Below are 10,666 nucleotides of genomic sequence, written 5' to 3'. Positions count from 1 at the left end.
CTCCTCCCTCTCTCTCTCTCTCCTGACTCTCTCTCTCTCTCCTCTCTCTCTCTCTCTCCTCTCTCTCTCTCTCTCTCTCTCTGGGTCGGTGGAGTACCCCAGTGGTTAAAGCGTTGACTCGTCGCGCTGAATACCTGGGTTCGAATCCCCACATGGGTACAATGTGTGAAGCCCATTTCTGGTGTCCCCTGCCGTGATGTTGCTGGAATATTGCTAAAAGTGGCATAAAACCAAACTCAGTCAGTCAGTCTCTCTGTCTCCACCCCCATTAAAATCATCACCCCCCTAGCCATAGATTGCGGACGGTCCCTCAGAAGCATCGTTGGCCCCCTACCTCAAGCTGCCACGACATCATATGACCAGGGTACATTTGTTGTTCATCTCTAGTGATGTAGTGATGTAGGGTAGTGCTGCTGCTATACTTGTGTCTTCAACTAATGATATATGCCTAGATGAGATATCCTAGCTGCCTTGCTCTGAGCAACCAGCTCCCTATACTGTAAACAGTGGGTTGAAGTGTTTGCTCTTAACGCCGAAGACGCAGGTTCAAGTCCCCACACAGGTACAAAGTGTGAAGCCCATTTATGCTGTTCCTTGCCTTGATATTTCAGGAATATTGCTAAAGACGTCATAAAACCTCACTACAGTAAACATTCCTGTTTACTCTCCACTGTACCCACAGTCTCTCTGTCATTTTCACAATAAATACTGTTCATCAGTTTCTTAGCTGTGAATTAAGTTATTTCTGAGTGAAATAGCCCTTTGATTCATCTGCCCATCTGTAAGACAAGAGGCACATTCTTGATGTTCCTTCAGTAGAAGTGATACTGACCTCCGTAAGATTTCCTATTGGACTTCTAGTTCAGTCCAGTCTACACGGTAGTACAGTGGTAACTATCACATGATCATCCTCTCCTTCAGGGTGAGCATTTCACTATGCCTACACTATTCTCTGGATCCATTTCTGTTGCTCTCACAATCTCAGATTACTTTGTTTACCGTTTGACTGTTTGATTGGCTTTGCTCCTCAATCTAAATTTCTTTTCTAATACACCAATCAGAATCAGAATATGACTTTCAAACCAGCAAAATCAACAACGTGGCAGTCAGTCCCATTGCTTTTGGTCAATTTTGTGAGAAATTCAAACTTGAAAAACTGACTGCCAGTGCCAGGGAGAAGAAAGCCCTAAAACTCCTTCTGATGAAAAGGATGTCTTTATGTCCTTAAACTGGCAGAGGTTTAGGGAGTAACATGAGTTACCTCCCTTGCCCTTTCCTTCATGTCAATGTTTGAAGGGAAGTTGTTTTTGAAAAACAAGGGCAGGTAATTTGCAAGAGTCAGGGGAACAGATTCAGGTATAAGTGCAGGTTTCTTGAAATGCGATCCCTGGAGATGGATGTCGTGTGATGATCATGTCTGTAGTGTTTATGATTTATAGTTTGTAGAGTGCTGTCATTGCAGCTTTATTCAAATTTTAAGAACTTTATACCTGAAAATATACTGAATTATGGTGTGTTTGACAAATGCGGTAGTTATTTTGTTAAATATATGTTTTTATGATGTGTTTTAGATTTCTTGAAGAATCTTGATATTTTGTTTATATATTCTTATACAATACCGAAACCTTTTGTACAACTGTTTACACTTGTCCGTGTTAAGTCTTTTGTGTAAATGAACATAGACAATACAAATATGTTGTCCATCTACTGACTGTAGTGTTGAGCATTTAGATGAAGAACAAATTAATTGAACATGATAGTAAAAGATCTACATTGATCAGTCTGTTTGGTTAATCCATGCTGTTGTTTAACTTCTTTTAGTAACATTTCGAAGCTCTTATGATGAAGAGGAATGATTTTTGTGGAAGGACATTTCTTTTTTCAATAGATGCGACGTTTTGGTGTAGATGTTAACACTGTTATCGTCACTTGCTTGATAACGATGTTAGCATCGGCACCGATCTATTCCAATAAAGAAGTTGTCTGTTCATACAAATTGCTTCTCTTCAATGCTGTTGTTTGCCTGCCAAATGGCTGAATGCTTGGTCAAGTGGGATAAGCTAATGTCTACTTACATGGTTAGCCATGTGGTCACAGTGTTTGCTTGTCTTGTCTCAGGTACATGGTTTGATTCTCACCTGGGTTCAATTTGTGGGCTGGCTTCTCGGTTTGCCAGGATATTGCAGAATTAGTGGTGTTGGTAAACATGGTAAATGTGGTGAAGTCGGCTCTCAATCACTGACGCATAATGAAAGGTAGGAAATTATGAACATATTTAGATAGTAGTCAGTTTCTTTGTGTCCCCAAACTTTGTACACCTTGATATCATGATGCATGTAATCTCTTCATTCATTTCAAGTGTATCGGACCCTCACCTTTTTCAACAGGGCATTTTAATAAATGTAACTTATCAATCATGCATACTTTGCTAACTGTTACCAAATTTGTTTACAAGTCATCAATTGTTCTTCGGCTTCTTCTTCCTCCATGACTGCATCAATACGTTGTATACAGTCGAGCCCCGTTTACACAGACGTTTTGGCTAAGTAAACCTTCTGAGTAATTGGGTCAATAGGGAATGGATTCAAAAATCATCATCCAGGTCCGGAAGCACAGAGTCCGAGTATGTGAGTACATTTAAGGAAGAAAAGTTTCGTTTCACTTAAAACTCGTGCGGAAGGCCGGATTTTCGGAAATACGGAGTCTGTGTAAATGTGTTTCGACTGTATATCCTTGGACCTGTGATTTGCCTGTAGGACTTTATACATGACTTATTCAATGCAATCCATGGGATACTGTCACAGTTGCTGCCTGTTGTGATTCTGTCAATATTTTCAGTATGCGCTTATATTGGTGGGGAGATGGTATATGTTCTGCCTCAAATATTCTGACAATTTTTTTTGTATAGGGCTCTATTGCAAGAGATGGTTTGATATGTTCTGCCTCAAATATTGTGACAATATTTTTAGAATGGGCTATTATTAGGAGGTAGATGCAATGATATGTTCTGTCTGAATCTTTTTGACAGTATTTTTGGTATGTGTCTATATTGGGAGGGGTATTGTATATGTACTGCCTGAATTATTCTCACAAATATTTTAGCATTAGCCTATATTGGAAGGGGGATGTTATGTATTTTCTGCCTGAATTATTCTTTCAATATTTTAGCACAGGCTATTATTGGGAGGGAGATGGTATGATATGTTCTGCCTGAATTATTCTGATAGTATTTTTGGTATGGATCTATATTGGGAGGGAGATGGTATGATATGTTTTGCCAAATTATTTTTACAATATTTTTGGTATGGGCCATTATTGGGAGAGAGATGGTTTGATATGTGATGTCTGAATTATCCTTACAGTATATTTAGCATGGGCCTATATTGGGAGGGGGTGGTATAATATGTTCAGTCTGGAGTATTCTGACAATATATTTAGTTTGGGCCTATATTGGAAGTGGGTGGTATAATATGATCAGTCTGGAGTATTCTGACAATATATTTAGTTTGGGCCTATATTGGGAGTGGGTGGTATAATATGATCAGTCTGGAGTATTCTGACAATATATTTAGTATGGGCCTATATTGGGAGGGGATGGTATAATATGATCAGTCTGGAGTATTCTGACAATATATTTAGTTTGGGCCTATATTGGGAGGGGGTGGTATAATATGATCAGTCTGGAGTATTCTGACAATATATTTAGTATGGGCCTATATTGGGAGGGGATGGTATAATATGATCAGTCTGGAGTATTCTGACAATATATTTAGTTTGGGCCTATATTGGGAGGGATGGTATAATATGATCAGTCTGGAAGTATTCTGACAATATATTTAGTATGGGCCTATATTGGGAGTGGGATGGTATAATATGTTCAGTCTGGAGTATTCTGACAATATATTTAGTATGGGTCTATATTGGGAGGGGATGGTATAATATGATCAGTCTGGAGTATTCTGACAATATATTTAGTTTGGGCCTATATTGGGAGGGGGTGGTATAATATGATCAGTCTGGAGTATTCTGACAATATATTTAGTCTGGGCCAATATTGGAAGTGGGTAGTATAATATGATCAGTCTGGAGTATTCTGACGATATATTTAGTATGGGTCTATATTGGGAGGGGATGGTATAATATGATCAGTCTGGAGTATTCTGACAATATATTTAGTTTGGGCCTATATTGGGAGGGGGTGGTATAATATGATCAGTCTGGAGTATTGTGACAATATATTTAGTCTGGGCCAATATTGGAAGTGGGTGGTATAATATGATCAGTCTGGAGCATTGTGACAATATTTTTAGTTTGGGCCTATATTGGGAGGGGATGGTATAATATGATCAGTCTGGAGTATTCTGACAATATATTTAGTTTGGGCCTATATTGGGAGGGGATGGTATAATATGATCAGTCTGGAGTATTGTGACAATATATTTAGTATGGGCCTATATTGGGAGGGGGTGGTATAATATGATCAGTCTGGAGCATTGTGACAATATTTTTAGTTTGGGCCTATATTGGGAGGGGATGGTATAATATGATCAGTCTGGTGTATTCTGACAATATATTTAGTCTGGGCCAATATTGGAAGTGGCTGGTATAATATGATCACTCTGGAGCATTGTGACAATATTTTTAGTTTGGGCCTATATTGGGAGGGGATGGTATAATATGATCAGTCTGGAGTATTCTGACAATATATTTAGTATGGGCCAATATTGGAAGTGGGTGGTATAATATGATCAGTCTGGAGTATTCTGACAATATTTATATTTTGGGCCTATATTGGGAGGGGGGGTGGTATAATATGTTCAGTCTGAGTATTCTGACAATATATTTTGGGCCTATATTGGGAGGGGTGGTATAATATGATCAGTCTGGAGTATTCTGACAATATATTTATTTTGGGCCTATATTGGGAGGGGATGGTATAATATGATCAGTCTGGAGTATTCTGACAATATATTTAGTTTGGGCCTATATTGGGAGGGGATGGTATAATATGATCAGTCTGGAGTATTCTGACAATATATTTATTTTGGGCCTATATTGGGAGGGGGTGGTATAATATGATCAGTCTGGAGTATTCTGACAATATATTTATTTTGGGCCTATATTGGGAGGGGGTGGTATAATTTGATCAGTCTGAAGTATTCTGACAATATATAAATAAATAAAACTCTACTAAAGTGAATTCTCGATAAAAAGGTACTATGTCTGGCTTACCATTTAATTGTTATCTTGAACATTGTTACAGTGACGGGCCTTGGGGTAGCCTAGTTGTTATAGCGTTTGCTCATCACTCTAAACACCTAAATTTGATTCCCTACATAGGTACAATATATGAAGCCCATTTCTGGTGTCCCCCGCCATGTTATTGCTGGAATATTGCTGAAACAGCGTCAAACTAACCCACTCACTCATTCACTGTTACAGTCTGATGTTAATAACAAAGAATTTCCAACTGCATGAACTGACCTTTGACCGTAACTGATTATTCCTGCCAATCATGTCACATCATCCTCGATGGTCAAGGTTTCATAGTTCCACTCTGTCCCTTCATCACCATAGTTTCAAAATGTCGTCACCATTTCCATCCTTCTCATTGCTACCAGAGCTTACAACTTCCTCACTACTGAAAGTGCTTTGATTACATGGCAAATTTCATTGTACCATACAGTTTCAAAAGGAAGTTATGGTCAAGCGTCATAATGGGGCGGTGGGGTAGGCTAGTGGTTAAAGCGTTAGCTCGTCACGCCTAATACCCAGGTTCGATTCCCCACATGGGTACAATGTGTGAAGCCCATGTCTGGTGTTCCCCACTGTAATATTTCTGGAATATGGCTAAAGCTGCGTACCGAACTCACTCACTCACTCAACTGTCATAATGGAATGGTGACATCATATCCTGCATTATCGAGGATGGTGGGAAATAACCAAGTATTGTGTGATATCCATGTTAGCCTTGAAGTGATGTGTATATGTATATGTATATATCAACCCGTTTGTTACACTGTGTATACTTACACCATTGTTGTGCTGCTACACATTGTGTATATCTGATGATACCTGTAAACTGTGTGCTCTTCTACTGTTATTTATTAAACTGGTATTGCTGAGTAACTAGTTGGGTTGTTAATGCATCTTGTCAGTGTTCTGATGCCTGGCTATGGGATACGGAAACATGTCAACATATGGTATGAAGATTTTATGCCGCACTCAGCAATATTCCAGCTGTATGGCAGCGGTCTGTAAATTATAGAGTCTGGACCAGACAATCCAGTGATCAACAGCATGAGCATCGATCTATGCAACTGGGAACCGATTACATGTGTCAACCAAGTCAGCGAGCCTGACCACCCAATCCTGTTAATCACCTCTTACGACAAGCATGGGTTACTTCTTGTAACCCTGCCCGATGATGAAACAAGTCCTGCTTGGCTTGGAGTCAGTATTCTGTCTCAAGTGGGATATTCAAGGTAAACAGTGGCATGTTATCTCAGCGGCTTAGCGCTATAAAACTGGTGCAAGCATCAGTACAAGCTGCCACACAAAATGTGTATATATAAAAGCAATAATCTTGAACAGGATGAAGAACGCCATTCCACTTCTCAATAATGTAAGCACCAGGAAATATAGGTCACCTGCAACCTAGCAGATGATGCTCAGCACTCTACCACTGGATTCAGACATTTGGAGGTGTAAAAGTTAAAAGAACATGAAGTGATGAAACGTTAATGGATGACAACTCCTGCATTATGACAGGCTACTTCTTGCCGCCTTCGGGGCTGTGGGGTAGCATAACGCTTAAAGCGTTCGCTTGTCACACCAAAGACCCCGGGTTCGAGTCCCCACATGGGTATAATGTGTGAAGCCCATTTCTGGTGTCTCCCGCCGTGATAGTGCTCGAATATTGCCAAAATCGATGTAAAACTCACTCTTGCCTCCTTCATTTTATGAATTTTAACAGTCACTTGTCTTCATAAGCTTGTACGAGCACATGTGGACCAATCATCTATGGCACTGAACTTTGTTCTCTAGTGTTGTGTCCCTTGGCATGCCAGAACAGGTTTGAATCCTGGTTTGTCCAGATTATGTTTCTATTTTGTCAGCCCCTTTCCCATCCTTGTGGACATCACCAAAGAGGTAATGTCCAAGACCTGGATCACGTGGGGCTTTCATTGAACATAAAGTGACAAGTGATTATTGGAATACTGTCCAAAATGTCTTTGACCCGTGAAGGTCTGGGTAAGATTGATCTTCAGTAACCCATGCTTGTCACAAGAAGCGACTAACGGGATCGGGTTGTCAGGCTTGCTGACTTGGTTGACACGTGATCGGTTCCCAGTAAATCGATGCTCATGATGTTGATCACTGGATTGTCTGGTCGAGACTCAATTCTTTACAGACCGCCGCTGTATAGCTGGAATATTGCTGAGTGCGACGTAAAACTAAACTCACTCAAAATGTCTCTAATCCCCTTTCCCTCACTCACTCATTAGTTTGTTTGCCGACTTGATCACTTTCTGATGTCAACACAATTTTCAGTGTAAAACTACAATTATTTATTAAGATGGTGGATCTTGCCCTCTTTGCTTTGACTGAAATACTTATAAAAGAATTCTATCACCTCACTCACTCATTCACACTCACAATCTCTCACTCAGTCCATTTTTTTATCGTGACTACTGCATCTGTGATAAAGCGTTCAGCATGAACATCGATCTAGGCAATTGGGAACCGATGACATGTGTCAACCAAGTCAGCGAGCCTGACCACCCGATCCCGTTAGTCACCTCTTACGACAAGCATAGTCGCCTTTTGTGGCAAGCATGGGTTGCTGAAGACCGATCACTGGATCGTCTGGTCCAGACTTGAATATTTACAGACCGCCGCCATATAGCTGGAATATTGCTGAGTGCGGCGTAAAACTAAACTCACTCACTCACTCACTCACGTTACAGTTTTAGTACTATATTCACTTTGTGAAATCAGTCGGCAAGTTGTAAAGGTCTAGTATTTCACTCACCCACTCTTCAAAGTAAAATACAGGTTAAGGATAAGGGTCTCATTTAATCAGAATTTTATTTGCAGCAATACACATTACACTTGAGGTGGTCATCTTCATTTTAGCAAGCCCAAACTATCCCTGGATCCATCCAAATAATTATCAAACTACCCGCCCATACTGTCAACAAATTTGATTTCCTATTCTATTTAGTCCCATGGACCAATCAGAACGTGACTTACGCACCAGCCTCAATCCCAGCCAGTCCCAATGAGTACAGTCGAGTCCACGAAATTCAACATTGAAACATTGAGACGTAAAACAAAGCCCTGAAGAAATTTCATATCCACCTCCTTCACCCTTATTGTGACTTCTGATTGGTAAGGTAAATAAAAATGAAACGTAAATCTAAGAAAGCAAGAACATCTAATCTGGATCCAGGAATAAGTGCAGGTTTCCCATAATGTGAGCACTGGAGACCTAGCAGCTTGGCCAGATTCGACAAATGAAAAATGTTGGGAATCGGAAACCAAATCCACTATCGATTATTGGAGGATTGTGGTGAACGATTATCGATTACAATCGAAATATATACATTTTTAATGTAATCACCAATTTTAAGGGTTTCTCCACATTTTTTTCTAATTAATGTTGTTTTTTATAACTAACACTGTCATGCAATGAAATGCACGCATGCAAGAAAGACACTGGAATTGTAATTAAACAATAAAAGTGGTTAAAATTTTACAATGTGCATAGCTTTACTCTATTGAGCGCATGTTTGTTCGTGAATATTCGTCAAATTTGATGGTTAGTTTACTTCATTCAATGGTGCTATATACAAAAACAACAAAATTTCGATTAATCGAAAATATGTTTTTTACAATCGATAATCATTTTAATCCTTCTTTCGATCGATTTTCGATTAGTTTCGATCATCGAAACATCACTAGGGACAAGGAAATGAAACAGAATCAATTGAGACAGCTGACAACTGAACCCAGTCTTCAACTGACCAAATCTGGTTCACCCAATATGCCCACCTATGGAGGCGACCTCAGATGGTCACAATGACGAGTATTGAATCTGACTACATTTAATGAGCTACAATGATAATGTTCACAAAAATCACAATGATCAGATCAACGGATATTCTTTTACATGTACGATGGATAGCCAGCCATATGTCCTGGTGGAGTAGGCACTAACGTAAAGGCCACTGTTGACAGAACAGGTCATTTCATGAGCGCATATTACTTTGAATATCACAGCAATCTACATGGCAGGGGTACATTGCACACCCAGACAAGGAGTGGTGGAATCTGTACGTGACTCGACAAATGAGTTTGACATCCTGCACGAGTGTAAAACGTTGAAATTTGGAAGACGTCAGAGTTACTTCATTGCCCAGCATGTGATAACACTGAAACTATCCCGGACATCCAACCACGAGGGTACAAGTGATTAGAAGAATCTTGAAATAGTCAAAAATCTTTAATTTGCTTGTAATAATATTACACATGTTCCCTCCAATGTCCGTACATGACCAAATAAGATCTTTCCTTCCTACTTGTGATAACACTGAAACTATCCGGGACATCGAACCGGAGTACCAGAGTACAAGTGATTAGAAGAATCTTGAAATAGTCAAAATTCTTTAATTTGCTTGTAATAATGTTACACGTTCCCTCCAATGTCCGTACATGACCAAATCAGATCTTTCCTTCCTACTTGTGATAACACTGAAACTATCCCGGACATCGAACCGGAGTACCAGAGTACAAGTGATTAGAAGAATCTTGAAATAGTCAAAATTCTTTAATTTGCTTGTAATAATGTTACACATGTTCCCTGCATGACCGACTCAAACAACTCTTTCCTGCATGTGATAACTATCCCGGATATCAAACCACCAGAGTATAAGTGATTAGAAGAATCTTGAAATACATGTAGTCAGAAAGCTTTAATTTGTTTGTAACATTATACAAGTTTCTTGCAATGTCTAGACAGGAGCAGTCTATATACATATTATTCATGTGTTATAAAGGATCACTGACATAGTGAGGGGCCAGGTAATACTGAAAGGGACTCACAAAACACAGGTAGGTGCAACAACATGATAAGTGGCTGATAGCAAAAACCACAAAAACACAAAGTAAAAAGCTCTGTCTAAATTCAGATATAAGTAATTTTAAGAAGATAACAAGCAAAGGAATATGAAATCATTCACAAAATGACAAACATTTCAAAACAATCAGAAACATTTTACTGGATCTACAGCTTGGATGAAAACACACCACCTTGTCCAACCCCCACCTTACCCCACCTCAACCCAACCCCACCTCACTACTGCCCTAAACCTCCCCCCACTCCAAACCTCACCACAATCCCCCTCAACCCAACCCCATCTCACTACTGCCCTAAACCTCACCCCACTCCAAACCTCACAACAATCCCCCTCAACCCCACCTCATCTCACCACTGCCCCAAACCTTACCGCATAGTCTACCTCTCCTCACCACAACACCACCCCAATCCACTGCAGTCACCTCCCAAACCCACCGCACTTCAGCCCTACCTCATCCCAATCCCCTCAACCCTAACCACAACCCCACCCTAATCCACTGCAACCCCACCACAACCCCAACCCAA

General features: G+C 40.0%; 2 long non-coding RNA genes across 2 annotated transcripts; one reads left to right on the top strand and one right to left on the bottom strand.

Moving 5' to 3' along the window:
- The first annotated feature begins 200 nt into the window (after positions 1-200).
- LOC124263805 lies at positions 201-6,125 on the top strand. Its single transcript, XR_006894941.1, has 2 exons — positions 201-239; positions 5,857-6,125. It is a non-coding gene; the product is annotated as an uncharacterized LOC124263805 (long non-coding RNA).
- A 2,750-nt stretch (positions 6,126-8,875) lies between these two features.
- LOC124263800 lies at positions 8,876-10,654 on the bottom strand. Its single transcript, XR_006894940.1, has 2 exons — positions 10,512-10,654; positions 8,876-10,457 (listed from the first exon to the last, which is right to left on the bottom strand). It is a non-coding gene; the product is annotated as an uncharacterized LOC124263800 (long non-coding RNA).
- Positions 10,655-10,666: the final 12 nt, after the last annotated feature.

This window comes from Haliotis rubra, unplaced genomic scaffold (genome assembly GCF_003918875.1).
Source record: "Haliotis rubra isolate DU_JTF1 unplaced genomic scaffold, ASM391887v1 Scf1200, whole genome shotgun sequence".
Classification (NCBI taxonomy): domain Eukaryota; kingdom Metazoa; phylum Mollusca; class Gastropoda; order Lepetellida; family Haliotidae; genus Haliotis; species Haliotis rubra.
This window is presented reverse-complemented; position numbering and strand designations above follow the sequence as displayed.